Source organism: Papio anubis, chromosome 6 (assembly GCF_008728515.1).
Source record: "Papio anubis isolate 15944 chromosome 6, Panubis1.0, whole genome shotgun sequence".
Taxonomy (NCBI): domain Eukaryota; kingdom Metazoa; phylum Chordata; class Mammalia; order Primates; family Cercopithecidae; genus Papio; species Papio anubis.
The window spans coordinates 32827340-32841952 of record NC_044981.1 but is presented as its reverse complement, the minus strand read 5'-3'; the positions used below and the strand labels follow the sequence as shown (position 1 = coordinate 32841952).

At 45.3% G+C, this 14613-nt stretch overlaps 1 protein-coding gene across 2 annotated transcripts in view; it reads right to left on the bottom strand.

The window, feature by feature from the left end:
* The window catches only part of PACSIN1 (protein kinase C and casein kinase substrate in neurons 1), a 66805-nt gene that overhangs the window by 23008 nt on the left and 29184 nt on the right, over positions 1–14613 (bottom strand). The gene's annotated exons all lie outside the window — the stretch shown is intronic.

Genomic DNA, 14613 nt, shown 5'->3' with positions numbered 1-14613 from the left:
CCAGGTGCTGTAAGCAGAGCCCCCTGCCCACCTGCCGGCCCCCAGCCCTGGATCATCTTTCTCCTAAAGAGCCGGGCTCCATCCAAGGATACCAAAGACAGCTGCCCTCCCACCCACCCCTCCGTCAGCCTGATCCGGCCCCATCTGCTGCCTAGCAGACCCCACGTCCTGTCCTCCCACACTCACGGATTCCAGACAGGCCCTGTGGAAGAAGCTGACCCCTTCTGTCTCCCCCTCCTTCCCCAGCCCAGAGAGGATCCACCCCCACCCCACCCCCACTGGCAGCCTAATCTGGCCCCATCTGCTGCTGGGAATGAAGGCCCTCTACTCTCCCACTTGCAGGTCCCACACTGGCCCAGGGACACCCCCTACATTATGTATACACACACACACACACGTATGCATACACACACACGTACACGCACACACACACTCCATGCCCAACCTCAGCTCCTGTTCCTGAACCTTAGCCATGCTCCTGTCCCATAGGCGAGATCAGAGGAGGGTGTCTGGCCCACACCACAAGGCAGCGGCCCTCATGCCCATGGGAGATGCCTACTCCTTCTGTCAACCCCCTCCTTGCCTCCTTATCCAGCTCCCCAAAAGCATTCATTGCCCCCTCTCCCCAGCTCGGCACAGTTATCCCACGTGTTCCCCAGAGCCAGGGAAAATGCAATCAGTGCTCATTAGCTGCTGCTTTGCATCTCATCTGCATAATATTCCCATGACTGTCAAAATGCCAGAATCCTCCCCAACCCCAGCCCACAATAGGCAGGGCTGGCCAGCTCTAGAGAAAGAAAATGGAAAGGCTTTAGTGGGATTCTGTGTGGGCGGCTGAGCACGTGGAGTGGGTACTTGGGAGGGGGAAGATCAGGGGAGAAAATGTCCAGTGGCCCTGGCAGGCACCCGGAGGAGGAGCAACAAATATTACAATCACTGAGTCCCTGCTACATCTAGGCACTGTGCATGGTGCTTTATACCGTATCCACTGTTTTTTCACAATGAGCCATTTTACAGGTGTGGAAACTGAGGCTCCGGGCAGTTAAGGCCTGGCTATCCAAGGCCCAGCGGCCTGTGCATCACCTGGAAGCTGGTCAGAAATGCGGCATTTCAGGTCCCACCCCAGACTTCCTGCATCAGAATCTGCATTTTCACAAGATCCCAGGTGATTAGAGTGTGAGACTCCTAGGTTAAGGGGCTGGCCCCATACTGTAATACACAGCTGCAAGATGAAGCTGGTGTCAATACTGAGGTGTCTGACTAAATCCCATGCTAGTTTCTTCGTGCATTTAACAAGCATTTCCTGACTGCAGCTATGTGCAGCACTGCTCTAGGGTGGAGCACGGTAGATAAACAGACGACGTCCATGACCTCAGGGAGATTTCATGCCAAAGGGAGACACATCATAAATAAATATGTTCAAATGGTGAGCAGTGCTACCAAGAAAAATAATGTGGGCTGTGTGCAATGGCTCACGCCAGTAATCCCAACATTTTGGGAGGCCGAGGCGGGCAGATTGCCTGAGTTCAGGAGTTCTCGACCAGCCTGGGCAACACGGAGAAACCATGTCTCTACTAAAATACAAAAAATTAGCCAGGCGTGGCGGCATGCACCTGTAGTCCTAGCTACTCGGGAGACTGAGGCAGGAGAATTGCCTGAACCCGGGAGGCAGAGGTTGCAGTGAGCCGAGATCGCACCACTGCACTCCAACTCGGGTGAGAGCGAGACTCTGTCTCAAAATAATAATAACAATAATAATAATATTAATAATGTGGGTTAAAGAGACAGAGAGTATGAGGCAGGAACATTTTAGAATCCCCCTTTGAAGAGATGACATTTGAACAGAGATCTAAATAAAGGGAGAAAGGGAGGTATGTGATGATTTGAAGGAAGAGTATTTCTGGCAGAGGGAACAGCAAGGGCAAATGTCCTAGAGGTGGGAGTAAGCTGAGCACAATGAAAGCAGCCCACAGCTGAATGGTTGGATGGGTGGATGGGAGGATGGATGAATGGATGGTAGGTAGAGCAAACCAGACAGAGAGAGGTGGCAAACGAGGTAGTGATAAAGAAGAGGCAGGCAGGGGCTGGCTCCCAGAGGGCCTTGTAGGCCATTATGAGGACTCTGAATTTTATTCTAAGTATGAAGGGAAGCCACTGGTACTTTTGAGCAAGGGTAGAAAGGGATCTAAATTATGTTTTCAGAAGATCACAGTGGTTTTTACATGGAGAAGTGATTAGAAGAGACCAGAGTGGAGGCAAGGAGACCAGTTAAGAAGCTTTTGCAATATTTAGTGCTAATAGCCATAAAAACGCATGTCCAAGGATGTTCATAGAAGCTTCATTCTTAATATCTCCAAATTGGAAGCAACCCAAATGCCCACCCACAGAGGGGTTGACAAACAAATTGTGCAGTTTACTGCATGTAGTTGAGGTAGTTTGCGTGTGGGATTTCACTGTATAAATTCTACTGTGTGGTTTGTTCACATAGTGAAATACTACACAGCAATGAAAAAAATCCCACTACACATAATCACATGGATAAATCTCAAGACATCATGCTGATTCTGTACACTAATAACAAAGAATTTCTGACAAATTCTGAAAGTTTTCTAAAATTTCTGAATTTCTGAAAAAAATTTAAGAAACCAATTCTATTTATAATAACATCAAAAAGAATCAAACACTTAGGAATAAAGTTAACCTAGGAGATGAAATACTTGTAAACTGAAAACTATAAAATATTGATGAAAGAAATTAAAGAAGACACAAATAAACAAAAACATCTCATGTTCATGGATTGGAAGACTTAATATTCTTTACTTATTTATTTTTTTTTTTTAGAGACGGAGTCTTGCTCTGTCACCCCAGTTGGAGTGCAGTGGCACAATCTCGGCTCATTGCAAGCTCTGCCTCCTGGGTTCCCACCATTCTCCTGCCTCAGCCTCCTGAATAGCTGGGACTACAGGCACCCACCACTGGTTTCACCATGTTAGCCAGGATGGTCTCAATCTCTTGACCCCGTGATCCACCTGCCTCAGCCTCCCAAAGTGCTGGGATTACAGGTGTGAGCCACCACGCCCGGCCCTTAATATTCTTAAAATATCTATACTACCCCAAGCAATCTACAGATTCAATGTAATCCCTCTTAAAATCTTAATGGCATTTGTATAGAAATAGAAAAAAAAAAATCCTAAAATCATAGGAACCACAAAGACCCCCAAAATAGCCAAAAAAAAATTGAGAAGAACAAAGCTGGAGGCCCCATACTTCCTGATTTCAACACATATTACTAAGCTACAGTAATTAAAACAGTATGGTACTGTCATAAAGACAGCCATATATGCATATTATGGTCACTAGCAATAAATAAATAAATAAATAAATAAAGACATACAGACCAATGGAACAGAATGAAGAGCCCAGAAATAAACCCACACATATATGGTCAACAGATCTTCAGTGAGGGTGCCAAGCATACACAGTGGGGAAATGATAGGAAGGATAGTTCTTCAACAAATGGTGATGGGAAAACTGCTTTCTACATGCAAAAGGATGAAACTGAATCATTATCTTATACCATAGACAAAAATCAGCTCAAAGTAGATTAAAAACTTAAACATAAAACCAGAAACCATAAAATTCCTAGAAGAAAACATAGGAAAAAATTTCAGGACATTGACCTTGGCAATGATTTCTTAGATCTGACACCAAAAGCACAGGCAACAAAAACAAAAATAGACAAATAGGACTACCTATCAAACTAAAAAGCCTAAGCACTGCAAAGGAAAAAGCAGAGTGAAAATGTAACCTGCTGAATGGGAAAAAAAAATTGCAAACCACATATCTAACAAGGGACTAGGATCCAAAATATATAAGAAACTCCTATAACTGGATAGCTTTAAAAAGTTTAAAAATGAGCAAAGAGCTTGAACACACATTTCTCCAAAGAAGGCAGACAAATGACCAACTGGTATATTTAAAAATGCTCAGCTGGGGCTGGGCGCAGTGGTTCACGCCTGTAATCCCAGCACTTTGGGAGGCCGAGGCAGGCGGATCATGAGGTCAGGAGATCCAGACCATCCTGGCTAACATGGTGAAACCCCGTCTCTACTAAAAATACAAAAAATTAGCCGGGCGTGGTGGCGAACGCCTGTAGTCCCAGCTACTCGGAGGCTGAGGCAGGAGAATGGCGTGAGGCAGGAGAATGGCGTGAAGCCGGGAGGCGGGGCTTGCAGTGAGCCGAGATCGTGCCACTGCACTCCAGCCTGGGCGACAGAGCGAGACTCCGTCTCAAAAAAAATAAACAAATAAAAATAAAAAAAGCTCAGCCGGGCGTGGTAGCTCACGCTTGTAATCCCAGCACTTTGGGAGGCCGAGGCATGGCAGATCACGAGGTCAAGAGATGGAGAACATCCGGCTAACACGGTGAAACCCCGTCTCTACCAAAACACAAAAAATTAGCCGGGCGTGGTGGCGGGTCCCAGCTACTCGGGAGGCTGAGGCAAGAGAATGGGAGGCTGAGGCAAGAGAATGGCGTGAACCCGGAAGGCGGAGCTTGCAGTGAGGTGAGATCGCGCCACTGCACTCCAGCCTGGGCGACAAAGCAACACTCTGTGTCAAAAAAAAAAAAAAAAAATTAAAAAAAAAAAAAAAAAGCTCAATATCACTAATCGTTGTGGAAAGGCAAATCAAAACCACAATGAGATATCACCTTATACCTGTCAGGATGGCCATTATTTTAAAAGTGTTATTATAATAAAATAACAAGTGTTGGCAAAGATGTGGATAAATTTGAACACTTGTGCATTGTTGGTAGGAATGTGTAATGGTGCAGCTGCTATAAAAAACAGTATGAAGGTTTTTCAAAAAATTAAAAATAGGCTGGGCATGGTGACTCACGCCTGTAATCCCAGCATTTTGAATGGCAGAGGCAAGAGGATTGCTTGAGCTCAGGAGTTCAAGATCAGCCTGGACAACATAATGAGACCTCATCTCTACTAAAAATAAAAATAAAAATAAAAATAAAGAAAACTTAAAAAATAACTACTGCCAGGCATGGTTGCTCACACCTGTAATCCCAGCACTTTGGAAGGCCGAGGTGGTGGATCACCTGAGGTCAGGAGTTCAAGACCAGCCTGGCCAACATGGTGAAACCCCATCTCTACTAAAAATAGAAAAAAATGGCCGGGTGTGGTGGCACATGTCTGTAATCCCAGCTAATTGGGAGGCTGAGGCAGGCGAATTGCTTGAACCCGGGAGGTAGAGGTTGCAGTGAGCTGAGATTGTGTCATTGCACTCCAGCTTGGGCAACAAGTGCGAAACTCCGTTTCAAAAAAAAAAAAAAAAAAAAAAAACTACCATATGATCCATCAATACCACTATACCACTTCTGGGTATTTATCCAAAAGAATTGAAATCAGGGTCTCAAAGACAAATTTGTACTGCTGTGTTCATCACAGCATTACTCACAATAGCCAAGATATGGAAACAATCTAAATGTCCATCAACAGATGAATGGATAAAGAAAATGTGATATATACACACAGTAGAATAGTATTTAGCCTTAAAAAAGGAAATTCTATCTCATGCCACAAAATGGGTGAACCTTGAGGATACTATGATAACTTAAATAAGCCAGTCATAGAAGGACAAATACTGCATTATTCCACTTATTTGAGGTATCTAAAGTAGTCAAATCCATAGAAACAGGAAGGAGAATGGTGGTTGCCAGGGGCCGAGGCGAGGAAGAAATGGGGAGTTGCTATTCAATGGGTATAAAGCTTCATCTTTGCAAAATGAAAAAGTTCTAGAGATCTGTTGCACGACATCGGGCCTATAGTTAATACTGTACATTTAAGATTTTGTTAGAAGGGTAGATCTCATGTTATGTGGGTTTTTTTTTTTTTACCACAATAAAAGTTTTTTTGAAAAGACATCATGCCAAGCAAGAGAAGCCAAACTTAAAAGAGCACACACAGTAGATTCTATTTATGTGAAGCTCAAGAATAGATGAATCTGGACTTCTGATTCTGAACAAGATGGAGTAGACACACTTCTCCCCATTCCTCCTGCTAAAGCCACCCCTATATATAAAACAAACAGAAGAAGACTCTAAAAGGTAGAGAGAAGGCAGACTGACTAGAGACCTCAGGACCAAACAGTGGCACAGCAGTGAGTTCCCTGGGTTTTCTTTTTGCCCAATATATGCCAGATTTGGAGGTGGAAGAAATCAGCAACCCGGAAATACCAATAAACATAGACAAAAACAGCCCCAAGAAAAACCTGCTCTTTGCTTCCTGCTGACGGGTCTAAAACATAATAAAAAAGAACAAAACAAAAATAAAAAAGAGGAAAACCTGCTCTCTTTAGCCAAAGGATCAGCAGAGACCCAGCCTAGCAAGAGGAAAACCTTTAAAACAATGACCTCCCTACTCTAGCCAAACAGCATGGAAGAAACTACAGCCCCAGGCCGGTGCTGCCCTGTGAGGACAGGCCGGGTGGGGAGCCCTGCCTGGCCATAACAACGAGCCCCATCCCCCAGCGCCAGGGCAATAACAGTGAAGAATGAGGGAGAGCCAGGACTTCCACTCCACCCAGCAACAACAAGGTGCCCCTCCCTCTCCATGCTGGGTTGACTTTCACCCCCACCCAAGAGTAATCAGGTCAGTGGAGACCACATAGGAGCAGTAACAAGGCACCCTCCCTTCCCATGCAGGGAAGGATCATTGAAGCCAGACCTCCCACCACTGCCCAGAAGTAAGGAGGTACCCCTGACCCCCACCAGGGTGTCAACCAAGGTCAAGAAGGGGACCTGGATTTCTACCCCCACCTGGCATTAATAAGGCCCAGGGTTAAAGGAGGCCTGCTGAAATAGATTACAAGAGGATCCAGCATCTCAGAACATAATACCCCAAATGTCCAGGGTATAATACAAAAATAATTTGTGGCCATGAGCAATGGCTCACACCTGCAATTCTAGCACTTTAGGAGACCATGGCAGGAGGATCGCTTGAGGCCAGGAGTTTGAGACCAGCCTGGGCAACATAGTGAGACCCTGTCTCTACAAAATGAAAAAATTAGCCTGGCATAGTGGTGCATGCCTGCAGTCCCAGATACTTAAAAGCTTAGGTGGGAGGATTGCTTGCGCCCAGTAGGTTGAGGCAGCAATAAATTGTGATTGTGCCATTGCACTCCAGCCTGGGCAACAGAGCAAGACTGTCTCAAAAAAATAAAAAAGGAAAAACTTCTGTCACACCAAGAACCAGGAAAATCTCAAATTTAATGAGAAAAGGCAACTAACAGATGCCAACAACACCAAGACACAAATACTGGAATTATGTGAGAAGGATTTTAAAGCTGCCATCTTAAAAATGCTTTGGCAAGCAGTTACGAACATGTTTGAAACAAATGAAAAATAGAAAGCCTAAGCAAATAAATAGACACTACAAAGAAGAACCAAATTGATAGAATTTTAGAAAGCTGACTGGATGGGCTCAACATCCAGTGAGCTTTGTAAATAGAGTGGAGGCTGGGTGTGTTGCCTCACGCCTGTAATCCCAGCACTTTGGAAGTCCAAGGCAGGCAGATTGTTTGAGGGCAGGAGTTCGAGACCAGCCTGGGCAACATGGTGAAACCCCATCTTTACTAAAATTACAAAAATCAGCCAGGCACATTGGTGCACACCTGTAATCCCAGCTACCGGGGAGGCTGAGGTACGAAAATCTCTTGAACCAGGGAGGCAGAGGTTGCAGTGAGCTGAGATTGTGCCACTGTACTCCAGCCTGGCGGGTGACAGAGTGAGACTTCATCTCAAAAAAAAAAAAAAAAAAAAAAATAGTACGGAGGTAAGAGATAAAAAAAAAAGTCATTGAATTTGAAGATAGAACAATAGAAATTACCCAATCTGAACAACAGAGAGAAAACAGACAAAAAAAAAAAAAAGAAAAGAAAAGGACAGAACCTCAGGAACCTGTGGAACTAAAATAGAAGCTCTGACATTCATGTTTTTAGAGTCCAAGAGGAAGCGGAGAAAAAGTGGGGGCTGAAAAAATATTCAAAGAAATAGTAGCTGAAAACAATCCTGAACTTGGCAAAAGACAAACAATGGATTTAAGAAGTTAAGTGAACTCTGAAGAGGTAAAACCCCAAGAAATCCACTCCAAGGCACGTCATGGTCAAACTCTTGAAAACGAAAGACAATGAAAAAATCTTGAAAGCAGAGAGAGAGAGAGAAATGACACTTTATTTAAAAGGGAAAAACGGGCCGAGCAACATAGCAAGACACTATCTCTACAAAAAAATTTTTTAAAATCAGCTGGGTGTGGTGGCGTGCACTTGTAGTCCTGACTATTTGGGAGGCTGAGGCCTCCTGGGCCCAAGGATTACTTGAGCCCAGGAGTTCAAGGCTTCAGTGAACTGTGATTATGCCACGACACTCCAACAGAGTGAGACCTCATTCCTAAAAAAAAATCTAAAAATAAAAAATAAATAAAAGGAAAAAACAAATTACAGCAGATTTTTTAAAACTCAGAAACCATAGAAGCCAGCAAGAAGTGGCAAAACAGTTTTCAAGCGCTGAAAGAAAAGAACTGCAGAGCCATATATCCAGAAAAAGTATCCTTCAGGATGAAGGAAAATCAAGGTATTCTCAGATAAAGAAAAACTAAGAGAATTTTTTGTTAGCAGACCTACCCTAAAATAATAATTAAAGGAAGTTCTTGAAACTGAAAGGAAAGATAAAAGAAGGAATCCTCCTGGAACATTGGGGAGGAGGAAAGAAAAATGGAAAGAGTAAAAATAGGGGTAAATATGATCAACTTTCCTTCTCTTGAGCTTTCTAAATTATGTTTGAGGATTGAAGCAAAAATTATAACATTGTGGCCGGGCGTGGTGGCTCACGCCTGTAATCCCAGCACTTGGGGAGCCCAAGGCAGGTGGATCACTTGAGGTCAGGAGTTCAAGATCAGCCAAGCCAACATGGCGAAACCCTGTCTCTACTAAAAATACAAAAATTATCTGGCCTCCCAAAGTGCTGGGATTACCGGTGTGAGCCACGATGCCCGGTCTATAATTAACTTTTTAATGAATCACCAAACTGTTTTCCACAGTGGCTGTACCAGTTTACATTCCCATCAGCAATATACAAGTGTTCCAATTTCTACACTTCCCTGCAACACTCGGTTTTTTATTTTATTTTATTTTTATTTTTATTTGTGAATCAGGCAACCTCTCAAACCAAAGTAGGCTCAGAGACGCCTAACACTTGTTATTTTCTGTTTTTATAGTGGCCATCATAACGGGTGTGAAGTGGTATCTCACTGTGTTTTTTATTTGCATTTCACTAATGATCAGTGATGTTGAACATCTTTTCATGTGCTTATTGACCAACTATACATCTTCTTTGGAGAAAAGTCCTTTACCTGTTTTTTAACTGGGTTGTTTGTGTTTTTTGCTATTGAGTTGCAGAAGTTCTATACATAGTCTGGATATTAACCCCTCATTAGATACATGATTTGCAAATATTTTCTCCCATTTTTTGGGCTGCTTTTCACCCTTTTGATAGTGTCCCCTGATGTACAAAAGTCTTAAATTTTAATGAAGTTCAATTTATTTTTTTCCTTTTGTTGCCTGTGCTTTTGGTGTTATATCCAAGAAACTATTGCCAAATCCAATGTCATAAAGATTCTTCCCTATATTTTCTTCTTTCTTTTTTCTTTTTTTTTTTTTTGAGACAAAGCTTCACTATGTCGCTCAGGCTGGAGTGCAGTGGTACCGTCTCAACTCACTGCAGCCTCCACCTCCCTGGTTAAGCAATTAGCCTCCTGAATACCTGGGATTACAGGCGCCCGTCACTATGCCTGCGTAATTTTTTTGTACTTTTAGTAGGGACGGGGTTTCACCACATTGGCCAGGCTGGTCTCAAACTCCTGACCTCAAGTGATCCTCCCACCTCAGCCTCCCAAAGTGCTGCGAATACAGGCGTGAGCCACTGTGTCCAGCTCGTCCCTGTATTTTCTTCCAAGAATTTAAAAAATTTATTTCTTATATTTATGTCTTTGGTTCATTTTGAGTTAATTTTTGTATGTAGTATAACAAGAGTCCCCAACCCCCTGTTGGAAACCAGGCTGCACACCAGGAGGTAAGTGGTGAGCAAGGAACCTTGTATTTAGCCACTCCCCCTCACTCACATTACCGCCTAAGCTCCGCCTCCTGTCTGGCAGCATTAGATTCTGATGGGAGCGCAAACCCTACTGTGAACTGTGAATGTGAGGGATCTAGGTTGCACGCTCCTTATGAGAATCTAATGCCTCAGGATCTGTCGCTATCTCCCATCACCCCGAGATGGGACTGTCATGTTGCAGGAAAAGCCCAGGGCTCCCACTGATTCTATATTACGGCCAGTTGTATAATTATTTCATTATATATTATAATGTAATAATAATGGAAATAAAGTATCCAATAATTGTAACGTGCTTGAATCATCCCCCAAACCTCCCCCAACCCTGGTCTGTGGAAAACCATCCTCCAACCCCAGTCTGTGGAAAAACTGTTTTCCACAAAATCAGTCCCCGGTGCCAAAAAGGTTGGGAACTGCTGTGGTACAAGGTATGTATCCAATTTCATTCTTCTGCATGTGGATATCCAGTTTTCTTACCTGGGACACTTATTTTTTTTCTTTTTTAGACAAAGTCTTGCTTTGTGGCCTAGGCTGAAGTGCAGTGGTGCAATCACAGCTCACTGCAGCCATGACCTTCCTGGGGTCAGGTGATCCTCCCACCTCAGCCTCCAGAGTAGCTGGGACTACAGGTGTGTGCCACCATGCCTGACTAATTTTTTGTATATTTAGTTAAGACAAGGTTTTGCCATGTTGCCCAGACTGGCAATCCACCCGCCTCGGCCTCCCAAAGTGTTGGGATTACAGGTGTGCCCAGCCAGGACACTTTTAAAACTCCTCAAGACCAGGCTGTTGCATGGGAAAAAGTACTTGCAAATCATATATCTGATGATATATCATATGATGAGGGATTAATACTCAGAATATATACAGAACTTCTACAACTTAATAACAAAATACCAAACAACCCAGTTAAAAAACACGCAAGGCCGGGCATGGTGGCTCAAGCCTGTAATCCCAGCACTTTGGGAGGCCGAGACGGGTGGATCACGAGGTCAGGAGATCGAGACTATCCTGGCTAACACGGTGAAACCCCGTCTCTACTAAAAAATACAAAAAACTAGCCGGGCAAGGTGGCGGGCGCCTGTAGTCCCAGCTACTCGGGAGGCTGAGGCAGGAGAATGGCGTAAACCCAGGAGGCGGAGCTTGCAGTGAGCTGAGATCCGGCCACTGCACTCCAGCCCGGGCGACAGAGCCAGACTCCGTCTCAAAAAAAAAATAAAATAAAATAAAATAAAATAAAAAACACGCAAAAGGGCTGGGTGTGGTGGCTCGTGCCTGTAATCCCAGCACTTTGGGAGGCTGAGGCGGGTGGATCACAAGGTCAGGAGATCGACCAGCCTGGCCAATATTGTGAAACCCCGTCTCTACTAAAAATACAAAAATTAGCCAGGCGTGGCGGCACACACCTGTAGTCCCAGCTACTTGGGAGGCTGAGACAGAAAAATCGCTTGAACCCAGGAGGCAGAGGTTGCAGTGAGCCAAGATCATGCCACTGCACTCCAGCCTGGCGACACAGGGCGACTAAGTCTCCAAAAAAAAAAAAAAAAAACCCCAACAAACAAACAAAAAACAGGCAAAAGACTTTTCTGCACCCCAGAATCTCTGTGGTGGGGCACAGGCATCAGAACTCAAGGTTTCCCAGGTGATTCCCATGGGCAGCCCGGAATAAAACCATTGTCTATGACACTGAAATTTTAGTCCCAATTGTATTGGTCTCTGTATTCTCAGTTTCTAGCATGAGGTGTGGCCCAGGGACACACAGAATAGGGTGTACACTGGGCCCCGTGGGGACTTTGGGAGATTCTATTCCTAGAAATTATCAAATAAATGGGCCCTCCAGCACCATGCCATGCCCACTGCTTTGCCAGGTGCATTCAAGAAGATGAACAAGAACTGACCATGGGTTCAGTCCCAGCAGAGTGTGGGAGGGATCGAGAGAGACTATAGAGTCGGATAGCAACAGAGTGATGGACAGTGTGGGGCAGGGTGTCTGTTCACAGAATCAGAGAGGTGTGGTTGCCTGGGGGCAGGGCTGGGGCACACACACCCTTGGATGGGATTGCAAGAAGGAGGAAGAGCTGGAGGTGAGCCTGCGAGGAGCCTTGTTGGAGAAGCTTCCCAATTGTTGCAGCAGCTAACTTCTGCAAAAGCCTGTCTGCCCATGCTTTCCACGGTGCCTCCTCATCTTTAACCAGGGATGAGAGCAGCACCTACCTCACTGGTCGACTGGGAGGATACCTGAGCTAAGGCATGAAAAGCACCCGGAACGGTGCCTGACACACAGGAAGCACTCAATATTGTCAGTTGTATATTCCATCATTATCTCCTTTAATCTCAACAACCCTAAGAGATACATACCATTGGCTGGGCGTGGGGCTCAGCCTGTAATCCCAGCACTTTGGGAGGCCGAGGCAGGAGGATCACCTGAGCTCAGGAGTTCGAAACCAGCCTGGCCAACATGGTGAAACCCTGTCTCTACTAAAGATAAAAAAAAATTAGCCAGGCATTGTGGTGGGCGCCTGTATTCCCAGCTACTTGGGAGGCTGAACCATGAGAATTGCTTGAACCCGGGAAGTGGAGGATGCAGTGAGTCAAGATTCCACTCCAGCCTGGGCAACAGAGCAAGATCAGACTCTGTCTCAAAAAAAAAAAAAAAAAGAGAGAGAGAGAGATGCATATCATTATCTCTATTTTTTTTTTTTTAAGTTGAAACTGGAGCTCAGAAAGGTGAAGTCAATTGTCCAATGTCACACAGCAGGAATGAGCCAGGATTCAGACTCTATTGTATCCAGCTCCAAAGCCCATGCACAAATCTTCCACAAAACTTGGGGACCAGAGGCTGGAGTCCTGGAATCCAGGAATCCAGAGTTGGAAGGGGTCACTGAAAGCCATTTTGTCTGGTCTAACCATTTCATTTGTAGAGAAAGATGACCAGAGAAGAGAGCATGTCAGATTGAGGAGGGCACAGAGCTCAGGCTTCTAAACAGACTGACAGGCAGGACAAGCCATGGCCTTGGCCTCAGCATCAGTCTCCCCACGAGTCAGCAAGCTCTGCCTCTCCCATCTCCAGCCAACACAGCTGAAGGCATACTAAGGAACTGGGGTACCATCCAGGAGGAGGAGGACGAGCAGCCTCTGCGCCAAGAGCTCACCATCTGCCTCCCGCCTCAGGCTGACAGAGATCACCCCAGAAGCCCCCAGCCCCTATCCCTCTCAGCCTGGGCCTGCAGCCCAGAGACCCTCTGACAGGCCCCCACCGCAGCCTCCTCCCCACTGTGGGGAGGAAGTCAGGCAATTACAGATGACCTTTGCAGGAGAGCAGAATGTAAACTAGAATCCATTTTCCTGTGCAATCTTCATAATTACCACGGCAATTATCCCCAATGAGCCACTGTGACCAAGGCTTCACTCAGCCCAGGTGCTGAGCCTCTCCAGCCAGGTTTTGGTCCCTCACCCTTCCCATCATAGGCTGCCTTTAGTCCCGTGGCACAATCACCTGCACAACTGCTGCCTCTCTGCTCTCCAGCTACAACCACACAGCACACAGGGAGCTGACTTCATCCCCTGTTGTAGGGATGGGGAAACTGAGGCTCGGCCTCACCAAGGATAAGGGGTCTGTAAGCAGTTGAGTTCTGATAGGAGTTAGACCTTAACACCTCACCTACACCCCATTTCTTCCCACTCTACATTCTCCTGGGCCTGGGCGACACAGAGGGACCCTGAGTAATCTCTCCTTCAGAAACACTGGGGAGATGGAAGCACAACTAGGACGATTTAGGAAAGTAGTTTCTAAACCTGTATGTGCAACAAAATCTCCTTTAAAAAATGCACATTCCTGGCCAGGCACGGTGGCTCACACCTGTAATCCCAGCACTTTGGGAGGCCAAGGTGGGTGAATCACCTGAGGTCAGGAATTCAAGACCAGCCTGGCCAACAGGGTGAAACCCTGTCTCTACTAAAAATACAAAAATTAGCCAGGTGTGGTGGCGGCGCCTGTAGTCCCAGCTACTCAGGAGGCTGAGGCAGGGGAATTACTTTAACCCAGGAGGTGGAGGCCGCAGAGAGGCAAGATCGTGCCATTGCACTCCAGCCTAGGTGACAGAGCGAGACTCCGTCTGGAAAAAAAACAAAAAACAAAAAACATATTCCTGATCCCCACGTTGGAGATTCTGATTCTGCTGATCTAGGGTAAAATCCAAGTGTCCCTGTTTTGGTTTTCACTTATAAAGTTCCTTCATGTGATTTCAATCATTAGCCCATATATGGGAAATGTTAGGTGATAAAGGAAAGAATTCCTGAATATTTCTTGTTCTTTCCCTCACTGTCACCATTTCCAACAACCAAAAGCTCCTTCTTTTGCACATCTAAATAACCACTGAGAGAGTTAAGGGAAGAGATGTGAGTCATTCACACTTTAGTATAAATAAGCTCACTCA